This window comes from Taeniopygia guttata, chromosome 1A, assembly GCF_048771995.1.
Source record: "Taeniopygia guttata chromosome 1A, bTaeGut7.mat, whole genome shotgun sequence".
NCBI lineage: Eukaryota > Metazoa > Chordata > Aves > Passeriformes > Estrildidae > Taeniopygia > Taeniopygia guttata.
Window position 1 is genome coordinate 7,233,455 of NC_133025.1, and position 20,932 is coordinate 7,254,386.

At 39.8% G+C, this 20,932-nt stretch overlaps 1 protein-coding gene across 7 annotated transcripts in view; it reads right to left on the reverse strand.

The window, feature by feature from the left end:
- FAM107B (family with sequence similarity 107 member B) overlaps positions 1 to 20,932 on the reverse strand; it is a 58,366-nt gene that overhangs the window by 34,094 nt on the left and 3,340 nt on the right. The window contains exons 3-4 of one of the 7 annotated variants that reach the window (XM_072918992.1): positions 17,944 to 18,095; positions 16,702 to 16,814 (exon numbers count right to left, since the gene is read on the reverse strand). The exons of 4 other annotated variants lie outside the window; for them this stretch is intronic. The gene's annotated coding sequence lies outside the window, so the exon portion shown is untranslated. Of the gene's footprint in view, positions 1 to 6,963; positions 6,986 to 16,701; positions 16,815 to 17,943; positions 18,096 to 20,932 lie in introns of those variants that run through there. 2 more of the 7 variants (XM_072918997.1, XM_072918994.1) reach the window with 2 other exon arrangements.

The window sequence follows — 20,932 nt, forward strand, 5'->3', positions numbered from 1 at the left end:
GGTTGGGGGTAAGTGATGGGGAGCATAACAATCAAACAAAGAATATCCATGTCAGATGTCACCTAGATGGCAAGACAGGAACATTTATTCTGCCACACTGAGACATTCTGTAATCACAGTCATTGTCACACTGTTGAATGACATGCAGGAAGTGTTGCTGCTTCATCCTTGTACCATTCTCTGTCACTGCACCCCCTGCCATCCAAACTCCCAGTTCCTCTCACGCTTTACAAAATGTCAGTGCAGAGACTTCTAGGAATTTGGGCCAAGTTCAAGAATCTCCATCTGCTCCTGTTGGAGAGGGATGAGATCAGACTGTAAATGAGTGGCAGACTCCTAGCAAGGAGACACGTGAATACTATTTGGACACGTATGAAAGTCAGTCCCAGCCTTCTTAATTTAAATTAAAAACTTTAGACTCTCCTCTGTCTCTCTGTAATGAAACATTCATATAATCAGTTATTCATCCATTAGGTTAAGTGCATGTATAGGCAAGTACTCTCAAGACATTTCATTAATCTACATTTATCTTCAAGCTGTTTAGAATTGCAGACGTGCATCCACCAGATGAGTTCTTCAAGACTTAAAAGCAATTAGGTCTTGAGAAAAGTGGCTTTGGTAGCACATGTTCTCACAGTTATTTAAATAAATTCAAATGAAATATAGGTTTAAATCCACATGAGACTTCTCATTAGACACCAGTGTTTTTTCAAGTTTCCAGAGCTTTTTTGCAGTGCTTTGCACAGTGTATGTAGGAGCATGCACCTGTGCTGGTAGTCAGCTTGTAGAATGACTCCCTTTGCAAGCCTACACACACAACACAAATTCATAAACTGAATTTATAACACTTCCTTGTTATAGCTGGTAGCAATATGGAAACATATACAAAAGGTGTCACTTTCTGGAAGAGTTTCTCCCCACCTGACTGGTTATCATGGTAGCCCAGGACTAAAGTCAGGAGCAGAAACATGGTGGTCATCCACTAACATGCTCCAATTTACCTTCACAGCACTCTGGAGAGCTGGCATCAAGCTTCCTTATTTTGTAAGAAGGTGAACATAAAAAAAAAAAAAAAAAAAAAAAAAAAAAAAAAAAAAACCTAAAAAATCCAAATCAGAAATCAACTTACTTAAGGAATTAGGTAGAACAGGAAACTCAAAGTGGACCCTGAAAGTCCAAAGTGAGCTCTGTAAAATAAGTCCTTCTGCATCTTCTGCATTTAACTAACTCTTACATTTCTAGATGCGCAGTAATTTCAAATCCTGCCTACTTAAACTGTAATACTGGTGAATTTTACATCATTGGAGAAAGATGACCCTAACTCTGGCACAGCATATTAGAATTCCTCATGATCTCAAGTGTCAATTTTGCTTACATCTATTTGTTTTCCTTTAAAGTCCACAAATGGACTTAAAAAGAGAATAAACAGCCCATTTCTTGGCCACAAATGTGGCCCAAAAACCACAATGTGATTACATTTTGTGTGTGGGTAAGGCCTGCTGGTTTAAAACATACACATAAACACACAGATACATATGTACACACATAGGCACACATACTGCCTTTGTAAATAATCAGAACAGATCTTGATGAATCACCTCTATTTGGTATTTTTTACTGTGTTTCTTGTAAAAAACCTTCCCTGAATGTGCAAACTATTAAGAAAATATGTGAAAAACAAAGTCTGATTGGCAGACTAAAGTTGGAGGCTGAGCAACATGTAAGCCTGTTTAGCATTAGTGCCAGAAATCCCTTCTCACTCTAAAAATCTGACATATCATTTGCTTTATTAGTTCTAGATCATCTATTCATTTCATTTACATTAAAAATATGAAATTAAAAATTCATACAGTTTATTTAGAATTGAAGCCATGCAAAGACAGTACACCTTTTTTAACAGACTTTCATTTGGGAAGTGAATATCACTTCACACTGCTGAATTCCTACAACAGTCTACAAGGCCAGCACTGGAATCTGTCAATACAACCATTAAGATTTCATTCACAAGGAGCTGATTAACTCAAGTCCTCCTTTTCCACTAATTAATACCACAAAGTGCTTCCAACTATTGTGTGTTTAGATCTGAGTCTATGAGCAAGGAATGACCATCTTACACAGCACAAGGAATTACAATTTCACAGATCCATGAGACCTTTTTAAATTGAGAAAATAAAAAGAAAGACAGGATAGGCTTCACCCTAGTCAAAAGGTCACTCAACTCAGATTAACTCAGAATTCATGAAACTTTAGCCAAGAAAGTAAAAATGAAAGTCTGACCCTTACAAAGGCCAGATGTCCCACTAATTTCCTCTTACATTTTAGTCAAGAACATGGTTCACAGTCACAGAAAAGTTTATTACAAGTCACAAATATGCCACCAGTAGAGATCCAAGAGTTTCCCTTCCAAACTGGAGACAATTCCCAACAAACAAAATACACCATTCCAGCATCTAGCCAAATAAATTGAGCCAAAGGCCATCAGCAATCCCATCTCATGGAAATGGTGATGCAGAGAAACAGCTCTGCAGGCAGATCCTGTGGCTGGAACAGCTCCCAGCACATGGAGTGGTGAACTCCAGCAGAACAGCATTTACAGTCACTCCAGCCCCTGCTCACTGCAGGAGCCTTGCTAACATTTGTGTTTACTACTCCAGGTCAGAGCCAACAACTTCACAGTCCTCACCTCATGAAAAATGCTGTCCCACTCTACCTTTAACCCCTCCACATTCCCACTCTACTACAGACATGCCTCTTATTCCAAACACCTCAAACTCGATCTAATAGCATTTTAATCACACACAGAGAGGCTTTCTTTCCTTTCATTATTTTTACTCTACATAACTTCAGAAGGAGTTGAAAAATTTCCCTTTCTTAATCTTGACAAAATCCTTTCCCACTAAGTCCTCTGTAACCAGGCTGCTGCACAGCACCATACCTTGAGATCAGGGGCTTATAATGGAAATGCTGAGGTAAACCTTAGACACAGCATCAAGCTGCATTAAAACCCTGTCATGGTACTGGAAATAAAGTGCATTTAAAGCCTAAGAGGCTCTGTTATCACCATAAAATGCACACCTGCTGCACGCTCTCAAACTTTATTAAAAGGGCCAGGGCAGAGCAGCAATGAAGCGCAGCCTTCCCTGACTTTGCACAGTGCATGGGCTCACTGCCACCCCCAGCTGGGACCACCTCCATGATAACAAGGAAGGGGAAGAGAATACACTAAATTAGAATCATGTTTTGTGATCACAGAAAAAATAACAAAATTAGTCTGAATATTAGTCAGTGCTGGAAGGTCACTCTCACTACCTGGCCATTATTCACTTTGCTATTCTTTGCCCAGCATTAACACCTGCCCATTCCTCCAGCCCAGTGACTCTCGTTATCATCTTCATTCCTCTGCTATTGCTGAACCAGCCTTCCTCCGGGGAAGGTCTGTCAGCTGCAATGAACACTGGCCACTGTACTTAGCATAATATTTGGGACTTTGAAATTTAGACAGTAAATCACCTCTATCCTCCACATGTAAGAGACAAGTCCAGATATGACAAAGATCTAATGATGCTGTTTTATTAAAAGACTAAAAGAAAACTGAAGAGAAGTGAATGAAACATGGCCTTAGTGAACATCTGAAAGTTAATAACTCTACATTAATAACCCCAATGAGGACTGCTGGTAGAAAGACAAAAATCTCCAGGAATTTAACGCCGGGTAAGTTTTATTAAAACTATTCTTCCACCTAAGTGCTTTGGATTATTTAAGATTTATCTGAGAGCAAGGAGACCTCATCGAATCAGGAAAATGCTGTAATAGCCTCTGATTTAGAAGCCGTTAATTTACTTTGTGTTCAGTCTATGTAAGACACTATAAAATGAAATAATAAAAAGCAGTAAAATAGAAGAGATGATATGGCAAAAAAACCCAAGTAGTAGCAAGGGGCAGGAAAAAAATTATGTTTTAAATAAAAATTACCTGCATGCACAGTTCTGAAATTGTAACTCCCAATGTCCCTATCACATTACTGCATGAGTTGCAGTTGAAACAAAGCAATGGAGAATATCAGGGCCAAATTGTCTCTTTTGAAAAGAAAACTTGACCATCATGGAAAGATAAAAAGAGAATAAAAGCAACAGGCAAGATTAAGAAAGCAGAGAATTAAAAGTAATATTATTGATTGAAGTGGTTCATTTTTTATTTATGGGTATTCTTTCCAGTGGACATCTCGGAAGCATTTCATGTTTAATAGGCACCAGCATTGTGCAAATGTTTTCTAAGCAAAAAGCCCCCACCTTTTACCAAGGTAAGAAATGGCTTCATAGTAGGCAGACCTATGAAGAATTCAAGAACCAAAATGAACTGTGGACCATGCAAAACATAAGAAAACTTATCCTCAGTAAAAGCTCTTTGATGGTGAAAAAATTTAATGGAAAGTGGGTGCTACAGATTATATGTTTTCATTAACCCTGGTTGTCTGTCAGAGATCCTTGACTTCTCAGAAGAGAAGGTGTGTATTACTGATATTACTGACTGAAAAAGCTTCAAAAGCTTCAACAAAACCAAAACAAAACCCTCAATTAAATACACAAGTCTTAGTCTGAGAGCCTTACAGAGTTGCTTCCTACTTCTCCCCATTCCTTTGCCCCTTCCCACTTCTGGTTTAAATTCTTGAAATAATTATGTTTTGAATATTTATCCAAAATGCAGTCTATTCCACAGGCTAACTATAAAATCTGATTCAGCTAAGAAATTAAATCCCACTGCTTAAACTACAAATTTTAATCCATAATTAATATGTTAAAAAAGTCTCTATTTATTTTGCATAATTTGTTCTCCTCCTTCCCTAGTCTCCATGACAGAAAATGTTGTTTGCCAATATTTCACTTCATAATCTCATTAGCAGCCTCTTCTTCCCTCTCCCATTAGTCAGATTTTGTTTTCAGATAGAAATGTCTTAAGATACTGCCTAGTAGCATCCTGGAAGCAATCACATCCAGTTGGAATTGAAAATGTTATTTAGTCTACTGTGATTTTGTTAATATCAAATATTTGGATTAACAGTAAAGATGGTGGTGGTAGGGAGATTGTAACAGCTTTAGAAAGATGTAACAGTACTTGGGACCCATTTCCTTCATCACTGAGCAAACATGCTGCCCCTGGGAAAAGGAGTGTCAGGTGGCTGATAGTCTCTGTGCTGGAGGGAGCCAGCCAGACTGTTAATGAAGCCCAAAGGGTACTGGAAAGAGGCACTGGGACAGGACTGGGAATCTTTTTCAGAACCCAGAGCCTCACTGTGCAACTGACCTACATTCTCCAACTCAGATTTGAAGGCAAGTCAAAACATGCATAAATAAAATAATGGCTCAGTTTCAATGGGATCTCCAAGCATCTCACACTGGTGAGAACAAACCATCTCCTCCCAAGTACTTACAACTCCAGCACAAGCCACAGATACTAAACATGATCACAAATCACTCAGTTTTAACTTACAAAAGGACCTTTAATAGCAGACCATTCTTTGCCAGAACTTTCTGTTAGGTTGCTATTTATTAACTCTGGTGGTGGTGAGAAATCCAAGGCTTTAAATGACCAACATAACCCTCACCTTTGAAATCTAATTAGGACCAGTTTTATTACTTCCTTCTTATGAGTAATTCCCTCTATCAAGATATCTATTAGATTTAAGAAAGAAGCTTCAATTTTCAAACTCATTTTTACCAAGTGTAATTTTTCCTTAAAAGACCACAAATTTTCTTCCTGATCTGCACATCTAAATTTCTTCTTGCACAGCCAGGGGCAATGTCTGCATATCAAAAGCTTGCAGTCTGTGAGTTTCACTGTTTTACATCAAGAGCAAAGCACATGCAGGCTCAAAATAATGCTATGCCTCCATTTTTCTTTTCAGCTAAAATGGATTCAAAGAAAACATATCAGGAAAATGCATTGGTGTTGATTTGTATTCTAGAAGTGAACAGATGCTAAAAGACGAAAATCATTTAAGCAGAAATCTTGATTGCTATTCTCTGCAGAAGGGTTGCTGTAACATGAGCCTTTTGTTTGCTGAAGAGGCAGATAAACTGCACCACTAATTAGTCACATACAATACACTTACCCAAATTCTTCATCACACATGGAAAATTACTCAGTTCTAATGTTCTACATGAACACACTTTCAACTGATATTCCTATCAGTACTGCATTAAGTGAGGTAAGTGAAGGCAGAGTAGGTCCACAAAAGAATCAAAGCGAAACTGATTTTATTTACATAAGAAAAACCCCTGAAGCAGGCTGGGCAAAAGTGGAACAGACATCTTGTTTATAGATAAAATTTATGAAAGTAATTATTATCTTAAGTTCACAAATTGATTATTTTTGGTCCTGATTCCAGATTTCAGTACTACTAGAGCTGTCTTTTTCTATCTCACTCACATTCTTAAGTTTTCATCACTTTCTCAGCTTTGGAATAACTATTTATTGAATTAAAATAGCAAGTTGCAGAATTCATTGAATGTAATAAAAATCAAGAAAATACCTCTGAATTTGAAAGATTACTGAGACATTTTGCTTGTTTCTAAAAAAAACCCTGGTTCTGACCTCTTAACTGTAAATTTCAAGAGGTAATAAAGGGGGAAGCCTGAAGCTGCTTAGAACAGGGCAGGTAAGGAAGGCTGTTAGATTGAATTATTTCACTATGGCTAAACTACATATTTATTTAAAAGTAATTTACAAATAATATTTTTCACCATTACTTTTATATATTTCTAGTCCAGTTCAAATTGATGTTTTGACCTTCAGAATCCTAAAAACCTACCCCCATTTATACATTCAACAAAATACTTGAAAGTTATCATAACATGGACAAACCAAGGCATTCCACTCTACAACAGGTTTATGCCAATCCTGAATTCATAGCAAGGACCCAAGTCTTACCACCCCAACTGAGAATGTAAAGAACCCTCCCCTGACCTCACTCCTGTACCACAGCATTCCTGCAAGGAGACAAAGGTAGTGGATGCTCCTATACATCCCCTGGTGCCACCAGTTCAGTAGCAGAGCAGACCACAGTGGCACAGCTTCACCTGTCACAGGTATCCAGAGAAAGATCAGTCACCTCAGCCTTAGGTCTTGAAGAAGCCTTCAGGTTCTGCTCACCTGTATTTTCTGGTCTAGGGAAGCAGAAAATAAATATTTGAGGCACAAGGCCCTAAGAGCAAAAGTCTGAGCTACCTGCACTGAGGCAATGGATGCAGGTATAGGATGGCCCCTCTTTCCTGCCCACCTTTTATCTCTTACTGGCAACAAAGAGAAACCACCTGGCTCCCTATATCAGATGGCACAGATGGCACCCTGCAGCAGCTGCCACCCCCTCTCCCACTGCACTCTCTATTCCCTGTCCCTGCACCAGCCCTGCTGTCCCCAGGGTGAGAGTCACACACAGCTCTGGCTTGGGAGATTTCAGTGCCTAGAGCAGTCCTGCACAGAGAGGTGGAACCACCTTGTAATCTTGGCCTGTGTTGGCTCAAAGATACCAGGCAAACGTCAGATTGTGCACTTTTGTGTACACATCTGGATACAAGGAGGCAAAGATGGTCAAAAAGATACAGCTGCCTAAGTGACTGCAGAGCTTTTGGCACAAATGCAGGTGGGCCAGGGAGACACGGCAGAGGCTTGGGAAGCACAGCAGATGGACAGCCAAGACAGATTTGTTACAATGACAGCAAGCATTAGAGCACTGCAACAGAGAAACCTGAACTGGTTTAACTGGGTCCTTCTCCTTATAAAATAGTTATAAAAAGAAATATGAGATTACAGGCCAGCTGAAACTGCTGTGCTAATAAAACACAGGAAACCATTGATCTCAATAATTCTGGCTGAATGCTTACAGAGAAACAAGTCTGCAGGGCTAAAATATCTTACTAGAGCTCATTAAATGTTTTTAGATATGTACTGATCCTTGTGAAAGTCAAACACAGCAAGTGGAGAGAATCCACAACCAAATGATTCTGCAGTGATAGTGGGTTTGCTGAAATTCTGACCTCAGAAGATAGCAAAGGTTTTCCTGCATAAATGCAAGACTGATAATTTTAAAAAGCTGTCCACACCCTGCAATAGTAACTTCGTATCACCCATAAAAAAAAAAAAAAGCAACATAAGGAGCTGAGAAAAAAAACTCAGAAGTAAATACAATTTATTTTTTTCTTCACATGACTGACTGTACAACTTGGATCCCCTTAAACTTAAGCATTAATAACAAGTTAGCCAACAGCAGAGAAACCCAAAAAGCAAAACTAGAACACAGAAGGAGAGATGGAATTTACTTAACAAGGTCAACAATAGATCCTGGCACATCTCTGCCTCAGGGAAAAAAATTAAAAAATGGAAAAGACAAGTAACACAGTTTTTGTAAATATGGGCTGATGCTCACAAACCACTACTCAGCATAACATGCAAAATTCACCCTAGTCTCTCGAGCTCAGATGCACACAAACACCAAACATCATACATTTATAGCAGCTTTTCTCAGACCCAGCCAGAAGTTCTCCTTTATGTCCACAGCTTATGAAGTACTATTGCATAGGTACATACCCTGTTATGTACAAATTCTCCTGGGTTTTCAAATAATCCAGCTTCCTACTTGGAGCTAGAGTAGAATGGATGGCTAACTCATTTCACAAAGAGTTTGGTTATACATCTCCCTTGATGAAAAATTTAAATTGTTCAGCTAAGAAGCAGTGTCTTTTTACCCCAAGATGCTACTCCAGCAGGAGCTCAGTAAATAATGCAAAACAAAACCAGGGAAAGGAATCAAAGTGTTTTGTAACTAGAACAGAAAGGGTTTGGGGTTTGTTTTCACTAAGTTCAAACAGAAGAAGTTTTATGACTCAAGTAAAAGGAGTGTGAAAGGGTTTGGAGAAGGAAGGTTTCCATTAAACAGACCTGAATTGGTTCAACAATAATTTGAGCTCTGTATGAGCTCACTTTTTGCTGTGCCACTCTCAGCTGTGAAGCAAAAACTTCACAAAACACAGGAGAGAGCTGATGACAGATGAGAGGGCAAGAGGCAATGCAAGGCCAGCTCAGAAATAGTTACTTGCACTGTATTACAGCCTGCCACAACAGAACCTTTCCCACATTTTTAAAGCTGCAAATGTAAACACCACTTAAAAGGAAATTTACGTGAATGGCAAACCAGGCAATGAAAAAAATGGGCTGGAAGTAAACAATGAGTTTTCCTGTGCCACAAAGAGCAACCCTGGGATGTCCTGGCTCTCAAAAGATAATAATGGTTACCAGGGCTCTCAATTTGTAGGGAGTGGGATTTCAGGATGTTTTCTTTCCCCCACTCTTTGCAGACTGCCAGGACAGGCTCCTATCCGCTGTGGCAAACCCCACTCTGGGATGTGGAGATGATGTAAGGCAGCTCAGGACAGCCCATGGGCAGAAAGCTCAACCACTTTTGGGGTCTGGTAGAGACACCTTGGCTTAGGAAGTCATCCTTCACCTGCATTTAAGTCAGCTCTGATTCATGTCAGAATAATCAGGTGATGCAAATGACCCTTTGGAAAAAGGGGCCCACAGCCCCACAGCCCCAACCCACAAGAGGGTAACTGGGGGAGAGTCACACCAAATTTGCAGCTGACAGAGTCCCAGCTCCTGCCTGGTGCCAGGGCTGCCCTTCCAATGGTGTGGATGCTGCCCCTGCAGGCTCCATTCCTGTGGTACACACAGGATGGCACCCAGGGACCGCTGGGCTCTGGAAAAACACACTGATGTGTGGTTTGTCTGATGGGGATCTAACAAGACACCACTTCATCATGAGCAGCACAGCAAGTCTCCCTTCTGACAGCCCAATGTTTGATCCACAGCTCTGCATCTAATCAGCTCAGTGTTAGGATCCACAGTTAAACCCCATTTATTGTCTGAGCCTGGAGATTAGAGACAAAAACCAGAAGATTCAGGAATAAAAAGTAAAGTAGTCAGAGTTGTTTTCCTCCTCATTACACGTGACTGTAAATGCAGCCAAAGGACATCCACTTGCAGGCAAAACTGATTCTGGTTCAATCCCTTCTGGACAGGTGAGCAAACTGTTCCTGGTCTCCAGCAGAAATAGTTGGGAATGAAACTCACAGAAGTTTGGAGCAGGGAAGTTCATTCCTCCTAGGCGAGGCAAGATGAGTCACACCATCTGCAGTGGCAGCCCAGCTGCCCAATTCCTGCTCAGACAGTTTAAATCCTCACTGAGTGGTGAACGGCACTTGCAGCAAGACATCACATCAAGAGAAACTAGGTTAATGGTACAGGAGGAGGCAAGGCACAGGCTTTGCTCAACAGGAGCTCTCCTTTCCCAGGATTTCTGCAGATGGCATCCCTCATACTGCAGCAAAGTGTTCAAAGCCAGACTGGATGGGGCACTGACCAAACCTGCTCTAGTGGGAGGGGTCCCTGCCCATGGTAGGGCATTGTAAGTAGATAATATTTTAAGTCCCTTCCAACCCAAACCCCTCTGTGATGCTACAAACCTGGGGCAGATCTTACAAGAACGTAACAGGAATCTTGCTATGGGACTCATACTTTGCATATATGGCATATATGAAGGCAATTTTAAATATGGATTGGATGGATAAAGGCAAATCATCACACCAGTGTAAACATGCAAATGTAGGGAAATGCATAACCTGAGTAACAAAGTTTTCTTTGCATATTGAGACTTGTCAGCCAATTATTCTTCAGGCTTTACTGTAAATGGAAACATAAGTATTTTTGATAACCAGTAATAATGAATCAGGAGAATCTCTCTGATTTTTATATATTACATGGGCAAGAAGCCAGACAGAGCATTTAGTTAATTAAAGTTTTATTGATAGTGGTAAGTGGTGTATTTCTGACATCCTTCTTTGTTCCTTGCCTATAGATTGTGACCCTCACCTTCCTTATGTACAAAGAAAATAAGGAAAACTATGTCACTTCCTTCAAGAGCCAAGTAAAAAAGCTACCACAAAAATAAATAAATAACAACCGAGCTCATCATTCAACACAGCCATACCCATAGAAAGACTAATTTGCAAATGAAATGGGAAAGAACCTTGCCTAGGCTGCTAAAAAGAAATTAGATAGATACATTTCAAATAAAAATAACAAAGGCAGGAAGTAGGAAAAAATAATGAGATCCTGATACTCTGTAAATTGGCCAAGTGTATCAACCCTTGTAATATTTGGTTTTCGTGTCCTACTCACAAGGCATGTTCGTGCACTGGGAAGAAAACCAGATAAAACATGTGGTTATTGGCCTACAGAGATATTACAGCTAGAATGCAAGCTCAGGTCTGCATTAGCTTTCCTTAATAAAAATTCTTTATTTAAGCAAAGATTAATCCTACATGATGTGACAGGCCACTGATACAAATAAATTGCTTTATGATATGATCTGTGAGCAGCCAACATATATTCACCATGGGCTTACTGAGTTCCATACTAGCATGTCTTAGTTTCCACTTCCTGTAAAATCAACATTTATCTCCTCTGTGATACAACCCAGCACTATGTTGAAGTCAATGCTTAGTCTTTCAACCCAAAGAAGTGCAGCCAGTTTACAACTACATAATTTGAAATAACAGGAGCTTCCAATGCATTCCAATTTTCAAGCCTTTGTGATGCACATGTCACTTAATTGCAGGAATAGCTCATGCAGCTACAGAAAGCTTCTACAAGGAAGTGATAAACAAACGTTACCCTTTACAGCTGTAACCAAATAATGTGACTGAAACACACTGGGTTTTTTCCCCACCTCCAGCTTTACAAAATTTTATGTGGTTCACCGGTCAGAAAGTCAGCAAGAACAAAATCTTTATCTACTGTTCCCCACTCACTACCCACAAACTGCCAGTTAAATAATGCTGACGGAAATCAGCGTGGTTTGCTTGCACAACAGCCTTTCTAAAGAGGGAGCAACCATGTAGTAAAGCATTTACACAAAAGGTAGGACAACTCTAGGATGCCATTCTGATGCCCACATCTTATTAAAATCATTATGGCTCTAGCAAAACCAGAGCCAGCACAGGGAGTTCCCTGGGTAAAAAGCAAAGCTGCAAAAACACATTCAGGAGAATTGTTCCATAACCAATAAGAAAACACAGGGCCAGGTCACGAATTTACATGAAACAACCTTCTAAGATTTCTTGTATGATAAGGTAAGTGTGCATATGCAACCTGCCCCATAACTTTTGGCCAGTATCAGCCAAATTTTTAAGAGGTTTGAAGCCTCCATGAAATTCCCCTAAACTTCATGTAAACTGGTGGCTGAGCAATAAAAGGTGCCAGGAGTCCAGGCTCTGACAAGCTTCAGCCCGGTGCTGCCAGAAAACAATTTCAAGTAACAGCCTTTGCCAGAATGTTAAAAACAACAACAAATAAACTAAGAATTTCAATCAACAGGAGGTCGAGTTTGTGATGATGGAGTGAAAGATTCACACAAGCTTATCTCATGCAGCTCAGATAGAAAGTTTATAACTTCAGGATGTAGAGGAAATACATATGGTACAAACAGATACACCCTTTTTTTTTTGTTATCTCATATTTCACTTTCTTTACAGTCTAATACTACAGTCTTATACTTTATTTCAAAATTTATCAAACATGATGAAAGGATCAACTCTAATGTACCTACCTACCTCATTCTTTCTGAAAGTAGGTGTCCTGTAAGATAGTTCTGGCTTCTGGGGCACTTTTAAGAAAAAAAATCAAAACCAAATACACACACAAAAAACCCAACCCAAAACAGAACCCCCCACCACAAACAAAAAATGCCCCAGAAGCCAAAATTATTCCAGTTTAAAAATAGAAATACCTTTCCTATTGGAAGAACATACCATCAATGTGATGAATATATTTAATATTTCAGAATCTTTCAAAAACTACTTCCAGTCATTTTACAAACTTCCTGTTGTTAACTACAGAATTGGCATCTAAATTCTAAAGCACCTTTCACTTTAAGGAAAAAAACCCCAACCCACTGACCTTTAAAAAATTGCCATATATGGGAGGAAACCGTAACTCTGGTGCAATGAGAATAAACACAGTTTAATCCTCCAAACCCTAGATTAAATTATAAACCCTAAGCAAAGGTAAAGAAAGCCCTTCTCAGAATGCCCTATAGGCCGTTTTCAGAACTTCAAAGTAATAATACTTAAATTTAGTCTAGACTCTCAGTGTCCCAAACTTGAATGATTCAAGCTTTTCAGCTTCCATTCAACCACTCTTCATTCAACAGTTTGTTTACAGAAAGATATTTAAATTGTTCTAAAGAGCACCACAGCTCACTGTAGAACCTTTTGATTCTTTAGCAGGCACTATCACTTATTTACTTTAGGTTTTCCATTATTCAAGTGCTGGCTGGTGCACATTCAAATGAATCACAAACACCAGAACAAACAAGACAGTTCAGGCAAAGGCATGCAATTCAAACAACATCCAATACAGAAGACAATTAGAAGCTCAGAAAACTAGAAAATGTTTGGTCTGCTTTTAACTTAACATGTTTAGAAAAAAAAATATCATTACAAAAGTCTAAAATTGCTTAATGTTATGCAGAAATGCCATTAAAAACTCCGTATCTCTCAATTTCCACCAGTGACACAAAGGAATTTACCAAAACCACTACAATGAATAGACTCTGCAATGAATTCTTTCCAAAATTCCTTCCAAATAATTGTCCAGAAAAAGAGGAGACAAATCTCAAACCCTGTTCCAGGACTACACTGTTCTTCCAAAATGCACAAACACTGGAGTGGTGCAGGGACCATGTCTGTGCTATCACATCTAGGGCATGCAATTCAGAGAAATAAGAATTGTGCTTGGAGATCCACCATCCTTTTCATTAAAAAAAATTAACATTTGACCAAGACAGAGGAAAAACTGACATTTATTGAAGCTGCAGTTGGTGACATCCCATAAAATGATGCCAATCACTTGTCTCTGAGTCAGCTCCATTCCCACATTTAGTACAAGTACTCTGGCTGACTCACAGCAACCATCTACCTGGGAGATAAGTAAAGGAAATTTCAAGCATGATTTTGCTGCAGCTTTTCAGGATGAAGTTTAATTTTAGTTCAAATGAAGAGAACCGGGCAAATTTATTTGAAAATTTAATTTAAATTCCAGTTTGTCTTTAGGAATTTTCTCAGAAGCAACAAGCTTAATGGAGGTAGTGCACAAAATTGGTAAGTAAAGAAATGATCTGGTCTAAACAGATTCTGTTTTCAGTTAGAAACAGCTTTTTAGGCTGCTTATTTGCTTAAAGGCATTTATGGCAAGATGATTTGTATATTGGAGTAGTGAGTTTATGCTTGAAGTATAAAGTTTATATTATCTTTTCATTATGCTTCCATTTGCTGTGTTTCATCTTGTTTGTTGTTCTCTCACTTCAAAGTCCCAAGTTCACATTCTATCCTTGCATTAATTAGTTATAGCTTTAGGCAAGTCAATTCAGCCTTTGTTTCTTAATCTGTAAAAGAAGGACAATAATAAATATTTATGCACTTTAAATAGAGCTTGGAAAGATGTGCTTACCCTGACACAGTTTTTAAAATACACCATTTTATAAAATTCCATGTAAAAATTACCCAGTTTACCCGCATTAATTGCAATGGTTGTAATTTTTGTAAATGGCTTGTGGAACTCCCTATCCTTTCATTTGTCAAGGAGACCATTTCTTACAGTTTTTGAAAAGCCTCCCATGTAGCAAACCATGCTACCCTGAGTTGAGTTCATGGCATCCTAACTATGACAGTCTAAGAAAAATAAAAAAAAAAAAAAAATTAAAAAAAAAGAAAGAGTGCATTAATTACAGAGGCATTTAATCTTAGGAATCTGAATGACTGAATATAACAGTACAGAATTTTTTTCCACTCCTGTTCCTGGGGGAAAATACAGAGGAGTAACAGCTCATTAATGTCATTGCTTTTACAGCAATAAGTTTTTTGTGATATTCAATGTTTTGTTGACTGGTGTTGTAATCTGGGTCTTTCTAAATCCAGTCTTCACCCGACATCCTCACATGCAAAACATCTGCACTTAAAATTAAATTAACTACATCTGTGCCTGTTTTACCAGTCAATTAATCAGCTTCCTATTAGGGGAGAAGAATACCCTAAACCAAAATGAGATTCTGGAAATAAAATTAAGATGAACCTCAAGCTTGTGAATCATCAAATCTGAGCAAGAAATCAGCTGAGGATTCTTCATCATTAGAGATAAAACAGGAATAAATACCGCTGGCTCAAACTTTAATTCTTAATTCTACTAGTGCTGATGTTACTTGCAATAAAGAGATTAAGATCCAATACTAAAATGGGAGGAAGGGGTTGAAACAATCCCTTAGAGAAGTCATTTAACAAAGCACCACTTTATCAATACATGCCATGCCCAATTTGATTCATTACTTCAATTTCAGTGTTAGAAGGAATAAAGTCTTTGAAAGCACACACTCCTCTACTTTAAAGCTCATTCTAAACTCTTGCCTTTTCGTGCACAGAACAGGCATTACACATGCAGCACTCCCCTGAATGCCACCAGATGCTGTCAGTCAAAAGAATTAAGCATCAAAATAGAGCCTTATATCAATACAAAAAAAAACCCACAGGAGAGTAGAACAGGTGACATCACTTGTTCTCCAGCAACCAGTCACCTTTTTCTTTCATAATTCTGTGGTGGGGAATGAAAACTAAAATGCTTTGGAAAACCAGTTTACTGAAAGCTGATATGAGGATGCTTCAGCAATTAAGAATTTTGTACCAGACACCGAGACTTTAATTGGCACAGCAATATAAACCTGGGCATCCTTCTGGGGCAAAGCTGTTGCACATCACACACTGAGGCCACCTCAGCCTCAGCAGCACAGAAACAGGAGTCTCTCCCTGGCAGCTGCTGCCTGCAGTCATCCCATGCTGCCAACACTGGGACAGCTCGGGAGAAGCAAGAACTACTTAGCCACAGGAAGTCATGGCAGTGGATTAGGAGGAGACTAGACAGACACAGGAATTACAATTTGAGCAAAAAATTTAGCTACTTAGGAATCCATATGGCCCACTGCCACAACATTCAAGAAGCCCCCCCTCCATCCTGAAATTCTTCTCCCAGTTCCTTTAAAAAGGTATCACAGTATCATTCATCTATCTGACCCCTGACTGCATTTTTAGCTGGCTCCCAGTTTTAGTCATCTGCTCTAAAATTGCACAATTAAAGTGACAGTTTTGGAAATTTTCTAGGAAAAAAGTATTGGTCTAACTTGTATTAAGCCCTGCTTTTTTTGAAAATTCTATTTACTATATAGACCAGTGTTTCTCCTCCCTGCAATATTTTTGGCTGAAGCTGGCAAATGGATTTAGCTAAAAGAACACATTGTCTTGGATCTGTTGATCCTATTAGTTACCTGGAAATAGGTACCAAGGTTGAGAAGATGCTTTTTTAGTGCTTCTTTAGAGAAAAAATAGGCCTTAACTAGCTGAAAATTACATAGAAGCCTCTGGAGCAGCTTACAGTGCTAAAATTTCTTCCTGTAGTGCAATAAACATGAGCAATGAAGAGACTTTGTAGAGACACATAATGCTACAGTGGAAGTTTAAGTAAAAATCTGTCTCTCCATCAGAGCAGCTGTATTCATTGCAAGAAAATTTTTTCTACTTCAACCCTCACACTGACATACTTCACCTTTTTGTGTCTCTGATATCCACTCACACACTCTTCCTTACTTAAACTCTAAGTTCTTCAGGGAAGAGACTGTTTCTTTACAACAGTGAAGAGTGGGAAGGACCCTCAGGCCACTGGAAAACAAAACAATAGTTGGCACACTTATTTTCTAACTTCATGTGCTAACTTGTCCTCAAATCCTCAAGCAAGGAAATGTATTTTATTTCACTTACATAGTACTCTGAAAAAGACCCCAACCAACAAACCAAAACCAAACCAGTCATTGCACACTCAGTAAGTTACATTTATAGAGGAAACTGTGAAGGTACTGCACTTTTGCCCAATTAGGAGAAGGATGTAGAATATAACAAGGCCAGGTGATGTCTCTAAGCTCTCCCTCTTTATGCCCAGATGAATCAGTCATTAACTGCAGACAAAGCAAGACAGGCCCAAGAACTCAGAGTGGAGCTTCCCCAAAAGAGAATTTTGATACAATGGCATCTGTAACACTGCTTTGACCTTTTAAACTAAATCCTCCACCTAAGACTGACAGACATTCACAAACTCCAGGACAAGCTTCAAATTTGACTTTCTAGTTGCTATACTTCAGATAATATTTTTTAAATCTTTTCAGCAGGATTTAGTTTCACATCAGGAGATAAATGCTTTCTGCTCTTCACAAACATTATTTTCTTGAATTACAAAGTTTGCTTTCAATGTATTTTTTGAAAATGGAAGACTATGTTTGCTCATATTTTGTATAAGAAGCCTATGACTTGCTCAGCCTTCTTGTACTTGAAAGAACAAACAGATAAATAGAGAGTAATGAGCAGGCTAACATTGCCTTTGGAGAGTCATTGGCTGCCACAGTTGCCATCTGTGGTAACAAACCACTCACAGACAACCCTTGCACAGCCAGGGCTCCGTCCAGACACACCAGACTCCCTGTGCCTGAGCACTTCTGATCAGATACTGTGTCACTGGCCGCTCACTGTGACAAAGGACACAGGAGAATGGTGGGACAGTGCCAAGGCAAGCCACGCTCACCTTTCAAAGGTCACCTCTTTGTGTGGCAAAGCCCACTACCCACACCCTCAACACCCTGGGTACAATCCCCAGCACTTGTTTGCTTCTGCATGTTAGACAGGGATGGCCTCAAATGTACTTGAGGCTTGGAAGAAAAGATTGGTTTACTTTTAGATACCAAAACAATCCCAGAGAATGAAAATAGCAAATCTACCATGATTCTTTCCCTATCCTTACCTCCATTCCCATCCAAACTTGTGTATAAATTTCTGACAGACTGTTTTCAGGGAGCAGCAGTGATGTGCCAGGTATTATGAGAGTTAAACAAGTGTATTACAGCTTGCCTTATGTCATAGATCTTCTTCAAGGACAAGTAACCTCAGAAAGCTCTAGGATAAAAAAAAAAAAACTAAGCACAGAACCATAAAAGAAATCATAACCCAATCAAATTCTCCTCTCTACTCTCTCCAAAAATAAACTCAACAAATCCCAGTGGTTTCAAATGAAAATTGGTTTTCTTCTACCATCAACCAAGCCCCAAACTGCATCTCAGGGTGAGGCCAAGCATCCACCCTTCCTTGAAGGGCCCCAAGGAGCTCAACCATTGCAACAAGTCTGAAGGATATGCAGCAATGCAATGAGACATTCAGCAAGTCATCGTTGTGCCCAGTGACACTTCAGAGGAAACTGAGGTAGCAGAGACATATTTCAGTCAAATAGCAGGGTAGTGCATATGTTCAAAGGGCTGCTCAGCAAGTCATTCTGCCAGGAAGAAGAAAATTTACTTTGCCTTAAACTCCTCACTCTTCAGACATCCTAAACAGTAAAGATGTACCTCTGTGGTCCTTCTAACATGCAAATCTGCTCCATATTATTCACTCTGAGCCCTGTCCTTAAGTGCTCCAGTCAGCTAGAGGTGCACTTCACCCAGCTGACAGCATAAACTCCAACTTCCCTGAAATCTTTTCAGCTTGTTTAGAAGCATCCAGCACAGGCACTGGCCTAGATTAGGAATGCAGTTATGCACACGCGAATGGTCTTGACCCACTTCTCGCCACATCGTCCTGGCTATTCGGAGCTGTGAACTCTATTTATTATTAGCACCAGAACAAAAAGAAGCCTGTGTATGTACATGAGGTCTGACAAATGCCCACTCACTGCACAGGCAAGGAATGAAAGGAATTGTTCTATTATTTGCCATCATCATCCTCCTCTCGCCAACCCACTGAATGCCATGACTATTGAAATACCTTTGGTGGGCAGTGCTTGCCTCCCCTTCAGGGCAGACACTGCTGACCTGCTGAGGTAGTTAGCACCAGTGGGCACAAGCATGGTGAACTAGACATACTTCAAGGGGCACAGAAGAACTCTAAATAATCAAGTAAGGAAAAGAAGCTCAAAGTGAGTTCCCCTTTATAGAGCAACACTTTCAAGACTGAGTTTCTCCTGCCTAAAATATATTATACTAGAAAGCAGAAGGAGTACTTCAAATGAAGCCAAACATGAAAGCAGTTTCTCCTTCAGATGCATTCCTGGGTTTCAGCTCTATAGCTTACAAGAAAGGAAAGTAATTCCCCAGTACAAGATAAAAAATGAGATCCATCCCACCACAAGCAACAAGGCTTTTCTCCAGGATATTAAAATACCCCTCATAGCAGCAGCACTTTTCATGCTTTGTCATCACAAGCTCTCTACAGGACTCTAATGTAGCTCACACAGAGAGGCTGTAAATGTAAATGGCTGAGATTTGCTAGAGGACAGCACAGAGATTTTACAGTCCATCCTGAAAGCACACATGCTGCCAAAAATTGCAGTATAAATGTAAAAATAAAGAAATTGTGCTCATCTGAATGAAAGGGATTTGCCCCACTGTTGCTAAATGACTGCACTGTTTCTCTCTTGATGAGGAGCATGTATGTGCACAAAAGGCAACCTTCTGCCTTCATGTTGTCAAAAACATTTTAAAGATGTAAGCAAATCCAGGAGTTTTTATTCTAGGATAAATAAAGCTAAACAAGGCAAAGGTTATTGCATTTGTGGTCCTGCTGATATCATAAAAGTAGGATTCTTGTCCCAGCTAAGCAAGCTGAAGACCTACTAAAGACTCACTAAGCTCCATTGCAGACTAGATCTATGCTACAAGCAAACTGCACTAAGTCACCACAAAACCTGCCTTTTCAGCTACACACCCAAGCTAAACCAGTGGAGGAAATACTGATTTCAAAAGTTATTTTAAAAGGTGACACAGACCAGCAGACAGCACTACCCACAAGTTCTCCACAATCTTTGCAACTTATTGTTTTATAGACACAGCTTGGAAACACTATTCTCCCACCTGTGAGAGTCCCACCCTTCATTTCACAAAACCTACAGCACTGGCCTAAGCACAAGAAGTAGGCTGTCAGCACAAAAGTTGTTTTGAAACCAAAGTTACAAACAGGACTGACTTCACATCAAGCACCAAACACAGTGCTATAAGGAAAAACACTTCAGTTTTTCCAAAGTGACAGAGAACAGAGGTAGCAGGTAAGCTCCAGTTCTTCGAGTTACACAGAAAACAGAAGAAAAGACCACATCCTTCCTTTTTTTGCAGACACCACTGCTCCCTGCTCATACAGCCCCATAAGATTTGTGCCACAGGAGAACTGCCACAGGCCACTCCCTGCTGTCATGCAACACCCACAGCCCTTCACACCAATTAACCAAAGCAGAAAAGCAGCCAGGTGAGAAGAGCAGCTACCTGAATGTCTATGCATATCACAATGAAGAGCAGCCACCCCCTTAGAAAACACTTTTAGGAAAAAAAGCACAAGCCTTGTCTCTCAGGGTGGGGATCTGCACTCAAACCACCTCACCCAGCTGCTGGGGTCACAGAAAGGCAGACTGGCCTTGTCTTGACCCACCTGGCTCTGCAAAGTCTCCTCTTCCCTTCTGCTGGCACCTGCTCACAGAAAACTGTACAGTGGGACAGAAGAAGGACCTCCCCAAAAACCCAGCCAGAGACCCATCATTAACAACAGCACCCACTATTTGAAGGCAGGTATAGAAAGAAGAAGAAAAACGTCCCTTTCCTTTTTCTCTTCTCTCCTGTGTATGCTGTCTCTTTGTTTAAGTACTTATCACTACAAAACCCTTCTGTTTTCCACAGTCTAACAAAGACCAGCATGGTTGTGGTGGAAGAGCAGTCTACCACTGAGTACATCACAGGCAGGTGACCCAACCAGTT